The sequence below is a fragment of the Psammomys obesus genome, unplaced genomic scaffold (assembly GCF_907164565.1).
Source record: "Psammomys obesus unplaced genomic scaffold, mPsaObe1.curated_primary_1811, whole genome shotgun sequence".
NCBI lineage: Eukaryota > Metazoa > Chordata > Mammalia > Rodentia > Muridae > Psammomys > Psammomys obesus.
This window is the reverse complement of record NW_026590677.1, coordinates 7,542,033-7,562,369: the sequence shown is the minus strand read 5'-3', so window position 1 is coordinate 7,562,369 and position 20,337 is coordinate 7,542,033. Positions and strand designations below refer to the sequence as shown.

The 20,337-nt window shown below is 39.2% G+C and overlaps 1 protein-coding gene across 2 annotated transcripts in view; it reads left to right on the top strand.

The window, feature by feature from the left end:
* Positions 1–1,386: 1,386 nt before the first annotated feature.
* The window catches only part of Sytl4 (synaptotagmin like 4), a 59,620-nt gene continuing 40,669 nt past the window's right edge, over positions 1,387–20,337 (top strand). For both annotated transcript variants that reach the window (XM_055608334.1, XM_055608333.1), the window contains exon 1: positions 1,387–1,483. The gene's annotated coding sequence lies outside the window, so the exon portion shown is untranslated. The remainder of the gene's footprint in view (positions 1,484–20,337) is intronic.

Below are 20,337 nucleotides of genomic sequence, written 5' to 3'. Positions count from 1 at the left end.
AGGCAAAATACTAGGAGTAAAAACAAGACAGCATGATGTCACAGATAGCACAGAAATCATTTCAGGGATAAGGAACTGGCTATTGGGTCTAAATGTAGGGAAGAGGTCAGGCAAGATAAGAACCAGCAATACTCTATTTGTTTGTTTATCAAGGAATTTATTGACACAGAGATCATTGGTTGAATATCTTGTTTAGCTCAGTTTCAGTGGAGGAAGAAAGCTAGATTGCCAAGAGTTGAGAAATGAATGAGAAAAAAGAGTGAGAAATTGGAGACATGTCTCACCTGTGAAGTACATTTTCAATAAACTGACCCTTGAACGAGGTGTAGAGAGATCTTGCATATGTGTGAGACACTTATCTTCTTTTAAGGTGGTAGAAATTTGAGTATGTTTAATTGCTGGTGATAGATGAGATCTGCTTACCTTTCATGGCTGATGTGAAGCAAATAGAGACAGAGAGGAAGGTAGAGATGTGGGTAAATGTAAGCATTTTAGTGTGTATTGATAGACATCCACATGCTTGCTTTCAAAGAGGGTCTTTAAGCAGCATACATTCCTGCTACTAGTTACAAAAGAGCTTATTTGGTCATTACTCGGTAAATGCTATGTACAACCCCCCAGAACTGTTTGCTAAAGCATCCCACTATTGTTCTAGTTTGTTGTCTAGTTTCTAATGAGTATTTTAACCAGTTATATCTTTGAGTATGAATTTATGAATTTAATCTATTTACTTTCTTTAAAAGGTACTTTTGTTTGCCCCCAAAAAAACAGAAAAGTCAGTCTGAGTGCACATATATTAATATTCCCCAAAATAAAATTCAGACTCTTTTTCCACTTTTTACCTCTTTACCATTACCCTCTCCTGTTACCTTCTCACTCCCGCTGACTTCCTTTCTTTCTTTCTTTTTTTTTTTTTATCTAGTCACCCTTCTATTATTTTTTTTAATTTTATTTATTTATTTTTGATGACCCAATCCATTTCCTTAGGATTGCTTACAGGGTCCTGGGTAATTATTTACAGGAACTTGGGCCCCTTACCAATACCTCCACCACTGAAGATGTCTTTCCCTCCCCCAGTAAGACTCTTGATTTCTTAGAAGTACTTGACAGACAACTTTTGGCTTTCTGAACAAAGAAGTAAGTGAAAAAATTTTCCCCCAACCCTCATCATCAAATAGTGTGAGCAAAGGTAGACTTAAATGGTGGAGGAGGAAATTCCTCCAGTGCCTTCCTTAAGGCTTTTGTTCCCAGAACTCTTCTGTGCTAGTTGGCCCTCTGCTAAAATATCCTTGCGCTCTGTGCGGCCCCTTTAAGAGTCCAGCTCCTCCCCGCTCTAGGGAAAGTTACAGCTTTTTCCGCCTCCTGGGAGGGTGAGTAGGGCCGGCCGCCCCGGTTGCTGTATTGGTGTTTTTGGAGCTAGAGACCCTCCCAGACACAGCACCTATACATTTGAGCTCCTACTAGCACCTGTTGCAGGTGACAGGTAGGTGGCAGCTAGTGCCTGAGCGCCCCTTCGCCTTCTGTCTGGGACTTCGCGGACCCTCCAGCACTGTGTCTCTTGACCCCCCACCACCATCTCGGAGACGTGTGTCCTGTTGTACCTTGTGAGCTGTCCCTCTCCTCCCGCCCCAGCTGTTACTCAGGCTCTTCTGCTGTGCCTGCGTCTAGGGACCGCACCCCCAGGTGCCTTCTGTCTGCTCCTGGCGGTCCCTCCTTGCCAGTTTTCCTTCTCTGGGGCTGATTCTCCCTGGTTCCTTTAGACCATGTTTCTGGGTGCTGCCTCTCCACAGGTATCGCTGGCCCAGGGTGCCCGGGCTTGTTCCTGCTAGCCTTGGCCCTTCTGGAGAGAGAGCTGGCCTTAGCGCAGGCTGCCACAGGATTCTAGCAGAGCTGTGTGCTTGGACTTGGCGGCTAGTCACCTTTTTTTTTTTTTTTTTTTTTTTTTTTTTTACTGTTTCTCTCAGGGTTTGGCTAGTCTAGCGTGTTCTATGGCCCATTGCTGTTTCCGAACTCCAGGCTTCTATTTTCCAAGCTTTGCCTTGTCTCTCCATCACAGGTACAGGCTAAAGGTCAGTTGACTCTTGAGTTCTGCCTCAGTGGGCTCCCTTTGGGCTTGGAGCTGGAGACCCAGTTTACTTTAGAGCTCAACTCCTTTATCATGCCATCTTCAAGCAGGAGGGGGGGTTGTTCCTGGCAGAAGGACACCAGTGTTTCTCCAGCCTGTAACATTGGAGGAGATATGATGGGGGAGAAGTTGATGGCAAAATAATTTGGTTAAAAATTCTGGTCGCTTAAAAAAGTGATGTGTTTTGCTTTAACCAAACCTTTCTTCCTTTACTATGTTACTGTTTCAGGACCAGAGGACCTAGCATTCTGCTTCTACCAGGATTGAGCCTAAGCCCCGCGTGTCTGCGAGAAAGTAGTTCCCTATATCCCTGGGCAATTCTTACCTCACTTTTCCTCCTCTCTGTTTTGTTACTTTGAGACAGGGTCTCATTGTAGCTCTGGCTGGTCTGGAATTCATTATGTAGACCAGGCTGGACTCACACTGGCTAGCAATCCTCCTGCCTCTACCTTCCAAAGTGCTTTTACTGGTGTGCAACACCACATTTGTACCCTGCTTCTATTTTTTAACTGGAAACTTCTCTGCTCTTTCTTATCCTTATTGTCTGGAAATAGTTGCTATTAGGGAGTTAATTTACACTAAAGTGTAAATCTACCCTGAAGTAGTGAAAACAATGTTCAGCACAGAGATCTATGGCAATTTTTTCTTGGTATGTGTTTGTGTGTGTGTAAGCACCTACTGGAAACCCTAGTAGAAAAAGCCCCCGCAAAACTGGTTTGTGAGGCTCCCTTTGAGCAGCAGATGACATTGGTAACATGATTTCAAATGTTGCACCCTAGGTCAGAGTGGTAAACTTGAGCTTGGAGGCCTGTTCTGGCATTATTGGTCTGTGAGTGTATGAAGCATTCTTTCTGGTTTTTGTTTTTGAGCACTTTCTCTTCAAGGTTGGAACTACCATAATGATGCTATAATGATTAGATGAAATTTGGCATGGTGATAAGTTCTCATAGTATCTCAGACCAGCCTCATACTAATTCTGTGTAGTAGATGCTACAGTTACAACCGTGTTCTAATGAAAAGGAGACGGAGAGGTTAATTGTGGTGCCCCAAATTACACTCTTACGGTTTAGAGCTTATATGAAGCTAAACTTTGGTCCTTGGTTCCATCTTGGATGTACCGTGGGGGAGTTGAACCACCTCATTCATTTCTTAACTCAGTTAATGTCAAACATAAGGCCAATTGCATGTTGCTGTTGTTAAGTACATACCCCTGAATGTTGCCAGATGACTGAAACTCCCAAGGCTCTCAGCTCTGGTAATTGTCTTGAAGAGAGCATAATCCTGTATTTTAGAGGTGTGTTCCTGGATTCTAGGGATGGGCACCTGATTCAACTTTTTCCTTTCCTGAAGGCCAGGGGAGAAACAATAGTTATAAGCAGCTTACAAGTATTTGTCAAAAAATATGTGTATGGGGGCTGGAGAGATAGCTAAGAGCACTGTCTGCTCTTCCAGAGGTCATGAGTTCAATTCCCAGCGACCACATGGTGGCTCACAACCATCTATAAAGTGAACTGATTCCCTCTCTGGCTAATGTAAATGCAGATAAAACACTCATATACATAAAATTAATAAATATTTTTAAAAATATGTGTATGGAACAAAGCCACATCAGGTAAACTGTCATAGTGAGCCCTTCTTATTTGTAGCTTAGGCAGAGATAGATAGGAGAATGTGTCTTCCTCAACCTCACCTCTGGAACTTTGCTTAAACTGTTGTTTCTTTCCTCTGGAAAGCTTGTCACTCATTATTTCCTATTCATCTTTCAGGATTTAGCTTAAAGTCCTTGCCTTTGAGACAATCTCATTGAAAACATACTTCCTTCCCTTGAGGACAATGACTAGTTATACTATCTTTAAGGGCGTTATTTATATTTTGACAAAGGTCTGAACATCATTCTGTTTTTCCATCTGGAAGGCTGTAATCTCTGTAAAGGCAGTAACTGGATCTTGAAGCACAAATATTTGTGCTAGGGATTGGGGATGCCATGTCTTCAAGAGAAATAAGAAGAAACTATGCTGAGCTATATGTAACCCACAGTAGGGGTTCCTACATTAGTATTACACCTCTCTTTCAAGACTGTCACTTTTCCAGTCCACTTACAATTGAAACCCTTTCCCTAAAAATTCTTTTTTCTCTTTTTAAAAGTTTATTTATTTTTATTTTATGTGAATTGGTATTTTGTCTGTATTTATGTCTGAATGAGGGTGCTGGATCCCCTGGAATAGGAGTTATAGACAGTTGTGAGCTGCCATGAAGGTGCTGGGAATTGAACTCCGGGTCCTCTGGAAAAGCAGCCAGGGTTCTTAACCACTGAGCCATCTCTCCAGCCCTCTTGAGCATTCTTTCTACCTTCTTCCTACATTTGTTTTGATTATTGATTGTTTCACCTCTCCTTCAGAACACAAAGGCCATGTGGATAGGAATTGCTGTCTTTTGTATTTAGTGCCTCTCCTTAGTTCATCTTAACAGTGGCAGCACTGGAAAGGGAGGTGTGAATTATCAGATGTCCTGAGGTCTTTCAGGCATTTGGCAAGGTCAGAGAGAGGATACAGAAGGTGACTGCAATAGGGAAGTAAAAAGCCCAAAAGAATAACACATGCCACAAATTAGGTTTTTAGTCTTGTTGCCTTTTAGCCTTCTTAGGTGTGAAGTGGTTATTAGGTAATGGACTGTGTGGAGAAGTTCCAGCTGAGTAGTGCCTTTACAACACCTGCCTAGTTGTATACTGGTTTTATATAAGAGTAGGCAACAACTGTGAAGCAAAACAAAAGTGCTATTTTGTTTAAATGCTGTTTGAAGTATCCAACCAGAAAGAAGTCCAGAATCTATTTGATAACATTGGACTTGGAAGGAAGTAGGCCCTGGAAAAGGTAGTAACTGTGTACTTCTCAACATTTATTGTGTGTTATCTTCTTTGAAATTTAAGTTTGCACAAATAACTGTCCAAGCTCTTTAAAACTTATCTCTCCAAACACAACATTGGAGTGTCTCAGGGCTCAGCCTATAGACTTTTCTTCACCCCAAAACTTCCTCTCTTTCAGCACCACTATTGTAACATCTATGAGGACAGCCATCATTCATATTTGTCTTCTGGGCTTTTCTTCTATTCTGATGCCTCATGTTCTTAATAGCCTATTTGACATTTCTGTGTGTCATTTGACAGATGCCTCAAGGGTAAGATTGTCAAATGAGGATTATTGACTACCCTAACATCTTTAATCCTTCCCTTCATCTTCCCATGACTAAGAAAAGAGGGCACCATTATCCATTTAGTTGATTGAACCACGAATGTTGGGTTACCCATGATTTGTGTCTCCTTCTTCTTAGCTCAATTCTTATAGTGTTTGAGTTTTTGTTGATCTTACTTTCAAACTGTATCATGTATGTTTCCATATGTCTCCATCTTCTCTGCCTGCCACACTTGTCCAAGCTTCCAAGAAGCTTCATTGAACATTCTTGCACAATGGTCAAAAATATACAACTATTTCTGTGGAACAGCTTTGTATGGGTGTGTGATGTATATGTGCATTCACACATGAGTTTGTGGTTGTGAACATAGAGGTGATGGAGGGCTTTAGGCATCCAGATCTATTATTGTTGCTTTATTATTCCCTTGAAACAGAGTCTCTCATTGATCTAGAGCTCACCATGGTCTGGCTAGGCTGGCAACCAGTGAACCCCAGCAATCTTCCAATTTCTAGCCTCCCTGCCTGTATCAGGCTTTATACATGAATTCTGTAATGAATGAGCTCAGGTCCTCATTAGAGAATGTACCCACTGAATCATCTTCCCAGTCCCTGGAAAAATCATTGTAGTAACTGACTTTCTGGGTGAGGGCAGAATTGATCAATGAATAAATAGTTTCACTTGAACTGGATAGATAAGTTTTAGTCATTTATTGCACTGCATGCTGACCACTGCTAATTCATTGTATATTCTTAAACTCTTAAAGGAATAGATGAATCTTTCTATAATATATCCCATAAATACACACCATCATTATCAATGAAAAAAAAATATGGCATAGACCCATTTAGTACCTCAGAGGGTTTACATATTTACTATCAAGAGTATTTTTTTTTCTTCATGCTCTTATTAAGGATGGATGATTTCTTAAAAATATCTTATTTTTCCTATGGTAGAGTTCAAACCCATGGTCTCATGCATAGTAGGCAAGTAATCTACCAGTCAGTTACACCCCCAGGCCAGGAAAATGTCATATTTATACTAAAGAAGCTTGGCTCTGGTGGGAAGGAGACAAAGCTCAGGGAACATCAGGGTATTCATTTTGTGTTGCTTTAAATACAGGATAGAGAGAAGCCTGTTTATGAGTCAATCACATAGGATTAGATGATATAGGGTCCCCGAGGAAGCTGAGGGTTGGTGATTTAGCAGAATGAAAGTGGAAAAGATACTGGACTTACAGAAAGGGAAATAGCTTTTTCGTTGAGACAAAAGAGTGAGGGCAGAACTAGAGATACTGTGGAGGACAGAGATGTGGAAGGCCAGTATTCTAAGGTGGTCCTCCTGACAAGAGTGGTGTAAGGCTCCAGTGGCATTTGAGAAGGATGAAAAGAAGAGTGCACCATCAAGATTATACATATGTGTTTCACAGCCTCATATTTTCTGCAAATGTGTCCAACTTTTGTTAATCATACCTCCATAAAACTGCAAAAAGTAAACAAAATGGATTATTGTAATTTGTTTCTACCTCAAGTCACAGAGGCTGGTTTCATTTTTTTCCAGCATCACTCTACAACCAAGGTCTGGAAGTGTTGTGGACAATCTAGTTTGAGAGATTTGTCTAGATGGCTGTGACAGAAAATGACAAGGTCAGAGATTAGACAGTGTCAGCAAATGAAGAGATGAAATTTATAGATCATTGTCAATTCCATGTCTGTGACTATCTAAAAGTACCTTTTACCTAAGGCATTTTAAAGAGATGGAAAACTTCTGTGATATCTGCTCTATTTCATGTGTGTAGCCTTTTCAGTTTAGGTACCAGGAATTTCTTAGTGTCTGTCTGTGTTTTTAAATTATTACCAGTGACCAATTTGAAAGTGTGGTTTTATTTGCTATGAGGATTTGCAATGTGATAGGAACCCAGCATTGGGTCTGGCCATCCATACACTTGACATCTAGTGGAGACAGACGCTGGTCTTTTTTTTTTTTTTTTTTTTTTTTTTAAACTGGGGAACGTTTCAGTAGGGTGTTAAACAATGAATCATAAATTTCATTGCAATTGGAAAAAGTTTTGTAAAGTTCAACTGACCCACAGAGTAAATTAATCTGGGACCATGGGGGCTCACAGAGACTGAACCACCAATCAAAGAGCATGCATGGGCTGGACCTAGGCCCCCGGCACATATGTAGCAGATGTGCAGCTTGGTCATCATGTGGGTCCCCTAACAATGAGAGTGGGGACTGTCTCTGACTCTGTTCCCTACCTTTGGATCCCTTTCCCCTAGCGGCTTGCCTTGTCAGGCCTCAGTGGGAGAGGATGCACTTAGTCCTGTTGAAACTTCATGTACTAGGGTGGGTTAGTACCCATGGAGGAGCCTCCCCTTCTCTGAATGTGGACATTGGGGAGTGTGGACTGGGAGGAGAGAAGGGAGGGGGTCTAGGATCAGGATATAAAGTGAATAAAAAAAGAAAAGAAAAATTAGCTTATTCTGATAGTTTTTTTTTTTTTTTACCAGTTCACATTTATCAAGAAAATATGAGAGTATCTTTTACATTTTTCTTTTTAAAAAGTTAAACATTGGGGTTGTAAAGATAGCTCAGTGGTTAGGAGAGCTTGCTGCTCTTTCAGGGGACCCGACTCTGGTTCCCAGCATTCACATCAGGCAGAGTACACATGTGGTATACATGCACAAACATGTAAGTACACATAAATAAAAACAAATCTTAGAAAATTTAACATTGTCTTTCTGTGATTTTGCTGAATTGATAACCAACAAGATATTCCTATCTATTCACCCATCCTTTCCATCTCTTCATCATAAAATACACATTTTTTATTTAATATCCTGTAGTAAGCTTTCAGTGTCAGTACATAGATAGAGCTGCTTTTTTAAATAGCTGCATAGTTTACCATTATATGTATTATAACCAATCAATTTCCTATTGATGGAAGTTTTGCTGCTTTAGCATTGTTCATCCCTGAATATCTCACTGTCTCTGTCTTTCTCCATCTATCCGTCTATCCATCCGTCTGTCCGACTGTCTGTCCATCTATTCCATCTTGAATATCAGCTCAATAGTTTTTCCAAGTGTAATAGCTCTACTAAAAATGGTCATTTAGGCTATATTAAAAATAGTTAATGACAGCTGGGCATGGTGGCACATGTCTTTAATCTAGGGAGGCAGAGGCAGGCAGATCTCTGTGAATTTGAGGCCAACCTGGTCTACAGAGCAAGTTTCAGGATAGCCTAAGGCTACACAGAGAAACCCTGTCTTGAGAAACAAAACAAAGTAAAACAAAACAAATGTCAGTGGTGCTAAAGAGTAAAAGAAGTCTAGGAAGAGAAAGACAAAGAATTCCTCATTGCATTTGGGGAGTTCCTGACTTTTTTTTTAAAGTAATTTAATGTCTTTATTTGCCTACCTGTTTAGTTGTATTGTACATAAAATTACATCCCTGTAGATCAGCAGTTCTAAACCTGTGTGTCTCAACCCCTTTGGAGGTCAAAAGACCTTTTCATAGGGGTCACATATCAGATAACCTCCATATAAGATTTTATAATTCATAAAGTAACAAAATTTCAGTTATGAAGTAGCAACGAAAATAATTTTATGGTTGGAGGTCACCAAAACATGAGGAACTGTATTAAAGGTTTGCAGAATTAGGAAGGTTGAAAACCACTGGTGTAGATAATTGATTATAGGAAAAGATCCTTCTGAACATATTTGTCTTAGGGATTTCATGAAGCACTGTTCTGCTCATGACTGATAGTTATGTTTCCTACCCTTACCAGATACAGTTTTCATTATAGATTTGTGGGGATATATGTGTGTGTGTGTAATATGTAGTTTCTTTTTTTCTTAATACCCTACTGCATGGAGGGGACCTAAAACCCCGGCTCAGAAATAGCCCATAGACTCAGTCTCCAAGTAGGTTCTCTAATAAGGGGAGCAGGGACTTTCTCTGGCATAAACTTAGTGGCAGGCTTTCTGATCACCTACCCACTGGTGAGGGGGTGCAGCCTTGCTGGGCCACAGAAGACAATGCAACCAGTCCTGATGAGACCTGATAGGCTAAGGTCAAAGAGAAGGGGAGGAAGACCTCACCACTCAGTGGACTAGGGGAAGGGCATAGGGGGAGAAAAGGGAGGGAGGGTGAGATTGGGAGGAGATGAGGGAGTGGGTGGGCCACAGCAAGGATACAAAATGATTATATTGTAATAAATGATAATAAAAAGATTAATATGATTTTTACAGCTGGAGGAAATGTATTTTGGATTATGAGATCTTCACGAACTTAGCAGGTTGGGGGTAGAATGTTGTGATACAGAATGATGTGTTTTGGTGTCAAGCTGACAAGGAATGGCCTTGTGATATTAGTTTTGATTTATAACTCAGCCTAATTAAATAATACTAGGGTATTTTTAAAAAAAAAAGAGTTCCTGACACTTAACCATAGTAGAAACAATTTCTGAGTGCTATAAGGTAGAAAGCTAGACTGATGAATTGAGAAATAATTGAGGAGATGAGGAATTAGAGGTACTGAATATGTACAATTCTTAAAGAAATTTGCCTCTAATGAGCAGAGAAGGGGTAGTAGCAGGAGAGGAACTGAGATCCAGGGAATTCACTTTTCATTTAGTATCTCTGAAGGCTGATGAGAAGGACAGTATAGTTAATATAGTCCTATGCCTCATGAAAGGGGGATCTGGAATTGGGTGGAGGTTCACCATGAGTGGGCATAGATGAGCATAACTTTATAGATTTGGCAGCAGGAAGTTGTCAGAAAGCATTTATATGTCTCTGCTTGGACAGGAGTTAAGGTAGACCAGGTTCGGGCTGCATATTAGAGTCATTTGAGCAATGCTATTCTCGAGTGTTGTGGAGAATAGGAGGGCAAACTAGACCCAGAGAGGCATATTTGTGGTGCCAAGCAGTGTTGAGGTGAGCTTGGTGATGAAGACTTCATGTGGATAATAATCTACCAGGCCAATTCTTTTCTGCACTGGGTCCCAGAAGCTTTCATGAAGGCATAAAAATCACAAAAGTGAGCTCAGAAGGGCTAGTAGGGTTTTTTTTTTTTGTTTGTTTGTTTGTTTTGTTTTTGTTTTTATTTTTAAATCAGATACTTATAATGAAATTAAGAGTTAATGCGGACACTGGCAAGAATGTATTTAAAGTAATAGAATTCAAACTGTCTAGGGAAGACAGGAGCTGACCAGATGAAAAAGGGTTTGTGGAAGATTGTTCAGTGAGGTCTGGGAGTAGGAATGGCTTGAGAGATCTCAGAGTGAACAAGATAGAAGGATAGGGTGTTAAATTCAGAGAGGAGTATTGAATCAATGATATCAAAGGTGGGGAAGTTCTGGGCAATAAACTCTTGGGTGTGGTTGAGTGATAAGTGGTATTTTTGATGCCAGCTCATTCATTCAACAAATATTGATTGAGTGCTTATTGTAGGCCAAGCAGCACTCTAGACACTGAAGTTACAGAGATGAACAAAATAAAACTCTATTTCCTTCCCCCTCCAATAAGCTACAAAGTTTATTCTTTCATACAGTTTACAATCAAGTAAAGGGAATTATATATATTAAAAAGTTTAACATGTATAAAATAAGGGATATCTTCATTGCTGAGGTTTCTATGTGTAATTTTACTTAGACATAATAATAATACTAAGAGCAAATATTTACATATGTGTGGCACAGAAAGATATTTTGAGTGCTTTACTTTTCTTAAATTCTACTTACCTCATTGTGAGAATTCATATATCTTCCCTCTTAGAACTTTCAAAGGTACTTTCATGTGTCTTGTCAGTTTTGAAAATATAAAGAAACGAGCCGGGCACTGTGTGCACACCTGTAATCCTAGATCCTAGCACTCAGGGAGGCAGAGGCAGAGGCAGAGGCAGGCGGATCTCTGTGATTTCAAGTCTAGACTAGTTTACAAAGCGAGTCCAGGACAGCCAAGGCTACACAGAGAAACCCTGTCTCAAACAACAAAACAAAAACAAAGGAAAATAAAGATTGTACAAATCCACTTTGAACATTTTAGTGTTTTTAAGTTTTTATTCTTCGTTTTTTAACTGCTAGAACATTGCTTCTGCAGTACACCAGATGTTGATAGTGCATGTACTAATCTTCACTAGGGATTTGAAGTAATGTGTCAACTAATTATGGTTAAACAGTTCTGGAGGCAAGGAAGACTTTCAGTAAGTTAATATATTACCTTTATTTCATATTTAGTAATTTCCCTACCTTTTGTGTACACATACTCACAAATGTGTTTATCAGCATTTTACTTGAAGGAAATTTATACTTTAAAACAATCTGCCACATATGCAGCTCAGTTGACATTCAAATACAGGTTATTTGGTTGTGTTTAAAGTTTCTATGGCCATAGCTAGATCACAGCATCCCTAAAATTAAAAGAAGCCAAATGCATGAAATCACAGCTAGGTGTGAACATAGGCTGGATTAGTCATGAGCCATCATGATTTCTCATTTAAGAGGATGGTGTGGGTGCTTTTTAGGTGACGTGGCCTGAAAGCAACAGATGCCAGTTAGAGTTCAGTTTAGAAATCACCACCATCTGTGACCCTGGCAAAAGAACAGGGTCTTCTCTTTGGGGTTTCTGTTTTATCAAAGCTTATCCAGTAGGAAATGATAATGAAGTTACAAGGTGATATATTTATTGAAAAGTTATAGCCTTGCCACACTTTAAAAAATGAATATGAATGAATTAGATTTTATAATATCCCTTTATTTTGGGGAGAAGGGGTGGAGTAAGTTGGATCAAACCAAATCCAGGGCTTTCTGAATGCTAGTCAATGCTGTTCCATTGAAATATACCCCTAGATCTTGGGTTTTTGAGACCAGATTTCCTTACATAGCCCTAACTGGTTTTAAACTCACAGTCCTTTTACCTTGATGTCCTGCATGCTGAGATTTCAGGTACGTGCCACTGTGCTGTACATTTTTTATTTTTTTAAGACTTGTGGGCTCTTTACTATAGAAACTTTAAGGCTCTTTAAAGACTTACTATAGAAGGTGGTGAGGTGGTCAGTCTTCCACCAACAACCTTATGGGGCCCTTATGGAGCCTGCATGGCTTACATGAGAAGAAGATTTCCTAGTACAGATTTTGAAAGTTAGAGAAATAAATAGGATTGTCTTAATAGCTATTTCTCCTGTTGCCAGGTAGGACATTTGGATTCATGATCTCATTTTTGACCAACAATCTCATTTTTTATGATATTTAATACTTCTGTGAACCACCTGTATGGAGACCTGCCTCTAGGATTTGTGGTGGGTCCTGAGAAGCAGGGTTTTATGACTGTGAAATCATGAATATAAAGCCACATTCACATGTTCATGTATGCTGCTCTGTAAGAGCAGTGTGTAGACTTGGCTATTTAGCTTCCTTTTAGGACTTAGTATGGAGTTGTTATAATATAGGAAGTGGAAATTTCCTCAAATCAGGTGTGAACAAGATTTGACAATTTTGAAAGTTAACTATGTAGATGCCATCTGGTGAAAAGTGTCCCTACATATGATTCTAAGAGCTAACTAAGGAAATTTCATCTTGGTTACTTTTGCTCCCTTCAGTATGCTCCCACTGTCCATTAGAAGAGATGTCCTAGATGGAGAGAGTAGCTCTTTTCCTGTCTGCAGAGGAAAGGTTAGAATGAGAAAGTAAGCCAGACTGAGCACCTCTGAAACATTGATCCATTAGTAGGTAATGACTTTAAAAACCTACCTCAGGTTTCTAGTCATAAAATGTCCCTTTTCTCAAATGTCACCACACAGAACACTATTTCTAGAACGTAAAGAGGCAGTATAATTGAATAACTAAGGCCTTGGACTCTGGAACCAGACTGCCTGTTCAGAAAATTAGACTGTCTCTTCCAGAGTATATAACCTTGGGCAAGTTATTTGCTCAGTTTGTGTCTCACTTTCCTCCTTTATAAAATGCACACAATATTTTAGTACCTGCCTCATGGCACAATTCTAAGGACTAAATGACTCCATGTGTAGAAAATGCTCAGAAAAATGCACAGTCATCATCCTAGTTGGTACGTATCTTAAAAGGAGCTGAAACTGCAAAACATCACAGCACACACAAACTCCTTTCATAGAACCCATTTAGAGATAAAATAGTTGAGATCATAAACCTTCATGTAAAACTGTGAGCTAGCTGTAAATTTCTTACCATTAAAGAAAAACAGAAGACAACTTTGCTGCTATAAAACTGTTGACATCAGCCCCAGAGAGGTCAAGGCCTGGAGCATATGTGAGAGCAGGTTGTGCTCTATGGATGACCTGGTACAAGGTTGGACTGCAGGTGGCTCCAGGTACTGAACTGTGAAGCCCTACTTGCTCTTTGGTTTAGAAGCATTGACTTTGAATCTTTTATTTTGTCTCCATTCCTGTTTTCCCTTTTTTCTCCTACTTTAAAAATTTCTAACATTTTTCTATGTTTTATGTATCTTTATAAGTCACTTTAAGTCCTGTCTGAAACAGTGTATAAATAATTATCTTTAAAACTGTTTAAAACTGATCATATCTAATTACTAACATTTGCTTAATATTTATGCTTACAAGTCTACATCCATGCAGAGAGGTATGGGCAACTTTCCATCTGGGCAAGAACACTGATTAGATTTCTCAAATTTCATAGAAAGATGTCAAAACAGCCATATGCTCATATATTTTCCAAAGCATATAATTAATAATAATTAAAACTAAGCAGCTAACAATATCAGTTTTTTTTTTATTCTAGGCCAGACACTATGCTATGTCTTTTACTCATGATGAATACTCACAGCCCCTGGCAGGAAGTCTCATAATTGCCATTCTTTCAAGTGGGAAAACTTAGACTCAGAGAGTTCAAGTAACTTTTTGCCATGTTCATAGATATTAAAATGTCATGAAGATATAATTTGAACATAGGCAGCCTGGTTTCAGATCCACTACTTTTAACTACTGTGTATGCTATGTTGTTGTTGATTAGAAATCTAGTCCATCAGAAAGAACTCCAAGTTCTCATGGGAGAGGCTCTTTCTATGTTATAGGACATTCGCAGTTTTTACTTCTGTGTTACCTTTGCAATTTTCTCTGTTCCCTTTCTATCACTTCTGTACTCTTAAACTTGCTTCTTGTCATGTTCTCCTGGGATTTACGTCACACACTTCTCAAATCAATGTTCTTTACAACTGTTTGAGTGCTCTAAAATGTCTTTGCCTTATTTGAAACACTTCAATGTGTCCTGATGTCAAAAGGTAACTAGCAAAGCATCTGTGCATAATGTGCCAAGCTCCTGTAGACCTTCTGGCCCTTTGACACCCTCCCTTTATAATTTGTCAGGCATTATCATTATAGTGCTTGTAATAGCATGTTGCTTTATGCCTCCATGCTTTTTCCTCTTGATGGAAAACCCTCGTCTGGTAAACCAGCTGCTACCCATTAAAGTTACATACATTCATTTCATTTCCTGCTGATAATTATCTTTCTAGTCCCCTTTTCCCCAAGCTTGGTTAGAGGCTTCAACTTAGTATTCTCATGCTATCATATGCATGTATTTCTGTGTATGTTTGTGTGTGTGTGTGCTCATTTTTTAGACTTTAGAGACTTTATTTAATTTTGAAATTATTGATAATTTTATATATGTGTACAATGTATTGTGATAATATTTAACCATTACTATGTGTTGTTCCTCTCCCACCCCTACTAATTCCCTTATTTCCCCACACTAATTTCCTTCTTATTTTCATTTATTATTACTTCTTTCTGCATACTTTGTAATGGTAGCCACAACTGCTGTGTGTAAATGATGGCAGTGACTATATCATATCTAGAAGATAATTTTTCATAATACTCTTCCTAATCTTCTGACTCTTTCAACTTTTCTACCCCTTCTTCCGGGGCTCAGAGGCAATGGTAGAGTTGTCGCATTTAGGGCTGAGCACTTAACCCTCATTTCTTCTGCGCACTTTAGAAACATATAAGTCTTCATTAACCATCACCCATTGCAAAAAAGAAACTTCTCTGATCCTGGGTGAGAGTAGCACTAATCCATGGGTATAAACATAAATATTTAGGAGATGGTTTAGTTACATGTATTTAACAAAATATCAGTATTATATTCCTCACTAACACCTGTGGTCGCTCCATCTATAGGCTTTTGATCAGATTTACAGTACTAGGCATGAATTTCTTAACATGGAGTAGGCCTCAACTAAAACCTGGAAAGTGGTTAGTTATGCCCTGAATAGCCATGCTGCTATTCCACCAGTGGACATATCTTGCCTGGCAAGTCATCAATGAATCACAGAGAATTCACAGCTGGGTCAGACTGTTGATGGGTTTTTCACTCAGGAGCCTGCTTAGCACATCCCAACACTATTAATGCTATCTACTGGAGAGGAAGCTTCTAATTCATCCAGCTTAGTTACACAAAGTACATAGTGTCTTCAGCAACAGTGACTTTTCTGATTCTACTGGGCAACCAAGAGCAATGACCATATTTAGGGGAAGCTCTGGGGGATCCCTGGACAACAGTTCATGGGAAGTTATCCTGCATTTGACCTTAGGATTTAATTTAAAATACGTGGCTACTAAGAACAGCATTATGTACCCACTATGCACATATTTTTGCTTATTTTTATTTTTTAAATTTATTTATTTATTAATCTCAGTTTACTCACATGGTTCCCCAGATGTAGCCCCAACCCCAATTCCCTCCCTTATCTCCTCCCATGCCCCTCTCTAAGTGCACTGTTAGGGGAGGTCCTCCTCCCCTTGCATCTGACACTAGCTTATCAGTTTTCACCAGGACTGACTGCATTGTCTTCCTCTGTGACCTGGTAAGGCTGCTAACCCCTCAGAGGGAAGTGATCAAAGAGCCAGCCACTGAGTTCACATCGGAGACAGTTCCTGTTCCCATTACTAGGGAACCCACTGAGCTGTCATGAGCTACATCTGTGCAGCGGTTCTATATTATCTCAGTGCATGGTCCTTGGTTGGAAAATCAGTCTAAGAAAAGACCCCTGGGCCCAGATTTCTTGTTTCTGTTGCTCTCCTTGTGGAGCTCCTGTCCCCCCCCCAGATCTTTCTATCTCCCCCTTCTTTCAAAATATTCCCTGCACTCTGCCCAAAGTTTGACTATGAGTCACAGCATCTGATTTGACACCCTGCTGGGTAGAGTCTTTCAGAGGCCCTCTGTGGTAGACTCCTATCCTGTTCAAAGCTTTCTCCATCTTCTGATGTTTACCCTGTTCGCCTTTCTGAATGAGGATTAATGATCTTACCCAAGGTCCTACTTCTCGCTTAGCTTCATTAGGTGTACAGATTTTAGTATGTTTATCCTGTGTTATATGTTTAATATTCACTTATAAGTGAGTATATACCATGTATGTCTTTCTGCTTCTGGGATACCTCATCCAGGATGATCTTTTCTACTTCCATCTATTTGCCTGCAAATTTTATGATTTTCTTGTTTTGATTGCTGAGTAGTATTGTGTTGTGTAAATGTACCACAATTTCTGTATCCATTCCTCTGTTGATGGACATCTGGGTTGTTTCCAGATTCTGGCTATTACGAATAAAGCTGCTATGAACATGGTTGAGCAAAAGTTCTTGTTGTGTACTTCAGTATATTTCGCATATATACCTAAGGAGTGGTATAGCTGGAACCTGAGGTAGCATTATTCCTAATTGTCTGAGAAAGTGCCAGATTGATTTCCAAAGAGGTTGTACAAGTTTACATTCCCACCAGCAATGGAGAAGGGTCCCCTTTCTCCATATCCTCTCCAGCAAGTGTTCTCACTTGAGTTTTTAACCTAGCTATTCTGATGGATGTAAGGTGAAATCTCAAAGTTGTTTTGATTTGCATTTCCCTGATGACTAAGGATGTTGAGCATTTCTTAAGTGTTTCTAGGCCACTCAGTGTTCTTTTATAGAGAACTCTGTTTAGCTCTGTACCCCATTTTTTTAGTTGGATTACTTGATTTGTTGCTATTTAACTTCTTGAGTTCTTTATATATTCTGGATATTAGCCCTCTGTCAGAAATAGGGTTGGTGAAGATCCTTTCCCAGTCTGTAGGCTGTTGTTTTGTTCTGATGACAGTGTCCTTTGCTTTACAGAAACTTTTCAGTTTCATGAGGTCCCATTTATTGATTGTTGCTCTTAGAGCCTGTGCTGTTGGTGTTCTGTTCAGGAAGTTGTCTCCTGTGCCAATGAGTTCAAGGCTCTTCCCCATTCTTTCTTCTAACAGGTTTAGTGTGTCTGGCTTTATGTTGAGATCTTTGATCCACTTGGACTTTAGTTTTGTGCAGGGTGATAAATATGGATTTATTTGCATATTCCACATGTAGATACCCAGTTAGACCAGCACCATTTTTTGAAGATGCTGTCTTTTTCCATTGTATGATTTTGGCTTCATTATCAAAAATCAAGTAACCCTAGGTGTGTGGATTTATTTCAGGGTCTTCTATTCAATTCCATTGATCCACTATTCTGGTTCTATGCCAGTACCATGCAGTTTTTATTACTATTGCTCTATAGTACAGCTAGAGATCAGGAATGGAGATACCTCAGGATGATCTGTTGTTGTACAGGATTGTTTTAGCAATTCTGGGCTTTTTGTTTTTCCATATGTAGTTGAGAATTATTCTTTCAAGGTCTGTAAAGAATCTTGTTGGTATTTTGATGGGAACTGCATTGAATCTGTAAATTGCTTTTGGCATGATGGCCATTTTCACTATGTTAATCCTACCAATCTTTGAAAATGGAGATCTTTCCATCCTCTGATACCTTCTTCAATTTCTTTCTTCAGAGACTTGAAATTTTTTTCAAACAGGTCTTTCACTTGCTTGGTTAGAGTCACACCAAGGTACTTTATATTATTAGTGGCTATTGTGAAGGGTGTAGTTTCCCTAATTTTTTTTTTTGGTCACTTTTTTCTTTTCTCAACAAGAGGGCTACTGAATTTTTTGAGTTGATTTTGTATCCAGCTACTTTGCTGAAGGCGTTTATCAGCTGAAGGATTTTCTCTGGTAGAATTTTTGGGGTCACTCATGTATACAATCATATCATCTGCTAATAGTGATAGTTTGACTTCTTCCTTCCTGATTCGTGTCCTCTTGATTTCCTTTAGTTGTCTTATTGCCCTAGCTAGGAGTTCAAGTACTAGGTGAAAGAGATATGGAGAGATTGGGCAGCCTTGCCTTGTCCCTGATTTCACTGGGGATGATATAATTTTCTCTCCGTTTAGTTTGATGTTGGCTATTGGCTTGCTGTATATTATATTTACTATGTTTAAGAATGTGCCTTGTATCCCTGATCTCTCCAAGACTTTAAACATAAATGGTTGTAGGAATTTTTTTCAAATGCTCTTTTGGCATCTAAGGAGATTATCATGTGGTTTTTCTCCTTCAGTTTGTTTATATGGTGGATTACATTGTTGGATTTCCTTATATCAAACCATCCATGCATGCCTGGGATGAAGCCTACTTGGTTATGTTGGATGAGGGTTTATGGTTTTTTTTATTCGGTTTGCAAGTATTTTATTGATTATTTTTGCATCAATGTTCATTAGAGAGATAGGTCTGAAGTTCTCTTTTTTAAGATTTATTTATTTATTTATTATTTTTTTAATTTTTTTTATAAATTACACTTTATTCATTTTGTATCCCCCATAAGCCCCTCCCTTCTCCCCTCCCGATCCCACCTTCCCTCCCCTTTCTGCATGCACTCCCCAAGTCCACTGATAGGGGAGGTTCTCCTCTCCTTTCTGATCTTAGTCTATCAGTTCTCATCAAAAGTGGCTGCATTGTCCTCTTCTATTGCCTGGTAAGGCTGCTCCCCCCTCACGGGGAGGTGATCAAAGAGCAGGCCAATCAGATTATGTCAGAGGCAGTCCATCTTCCCATTACTATGTAACCCACTTGGACACTGAACTGCCATGGGCTACATCTGTGCAGGGGTTCTAGGTTATCGAAGTTCTCTTTTTTTGTTGGGTCTTTGTGTGGTTTATGTAATGCTCCTTCTGTTTCTATTTTATGTAATAGTTGACAGAATATTGGTGTTAGCTCTTCTTTGAAGGCTTTTAGCTGTGTCATTAAGTTCTTGTATGAGATGTCTCGACTTTTTACAGGAGGCACTTAGTGCTATGAACTTTCCTCTTAGCATTGCTTTCATTGTGTCCCATACGTTTGGGTAAGTTGTGCCTTCATTTTCATTGCATTTTAGGAAATCTCTAATTTCTTTTTTTCATTTCTTCACTGATGCAGTTGTGACTGAGTAGAGATTTTTTTTTTAATTTCTATGTATATGTAGGCTTTTTATTATTTCTGTTGTTGTTTAGGTCTACTTTTATGCCATAGTGATCTGATAGGATATAAATGATTACTTCGATCTTCTTATATCTGTTGAGACTTCCTTTGTGCCCAACTCTATAGTCAATTATTGAGAAGGTTCCATGAGGTGCTGAAAATAAGGTATACTCTTTTGAGTTTGGATGAAAAGTTCTGTCAACATCTATTAGGTCCATTTGATTTAGGACCTTGTAAGTATCATTATTTCCCTGTTTAGCTTCTGTCTAGATGATATGTCCCTTGGTGAGAGAGGGGTGTTGAAATCTCCTACTATTAATGTGTTGGAGATCGATGTGTGATTTAAGCTTTAATAATGTTCCATTTACAAATGCAGGTGCTCTTTTATTTGGGGCATAGATGTTGAGGATTGTGATGTCCTCTTGGTGGATTTTTTCCTTTGATGAGAATGAAGTGCCCCTCCTCATCTTTTTTGATTAATTTTGGTTGAAAGTCTATTTTATTAGCTAGCTACTCCAGCTTGTTTTCTGGGTCCGTTTGCTTAAAAAACATTATGCGAGCCCTTTACTCTGAGGTAGTGTTTTTTCTTTGTTGCAAAGGTGTTTTTCTTGGATGGAACAGAATGTTGAATACTGTTCCCGAAACCATTTTCTTTCTTCTAATTGGAGAATTGAATCCATTGATTTTGATAGATAAT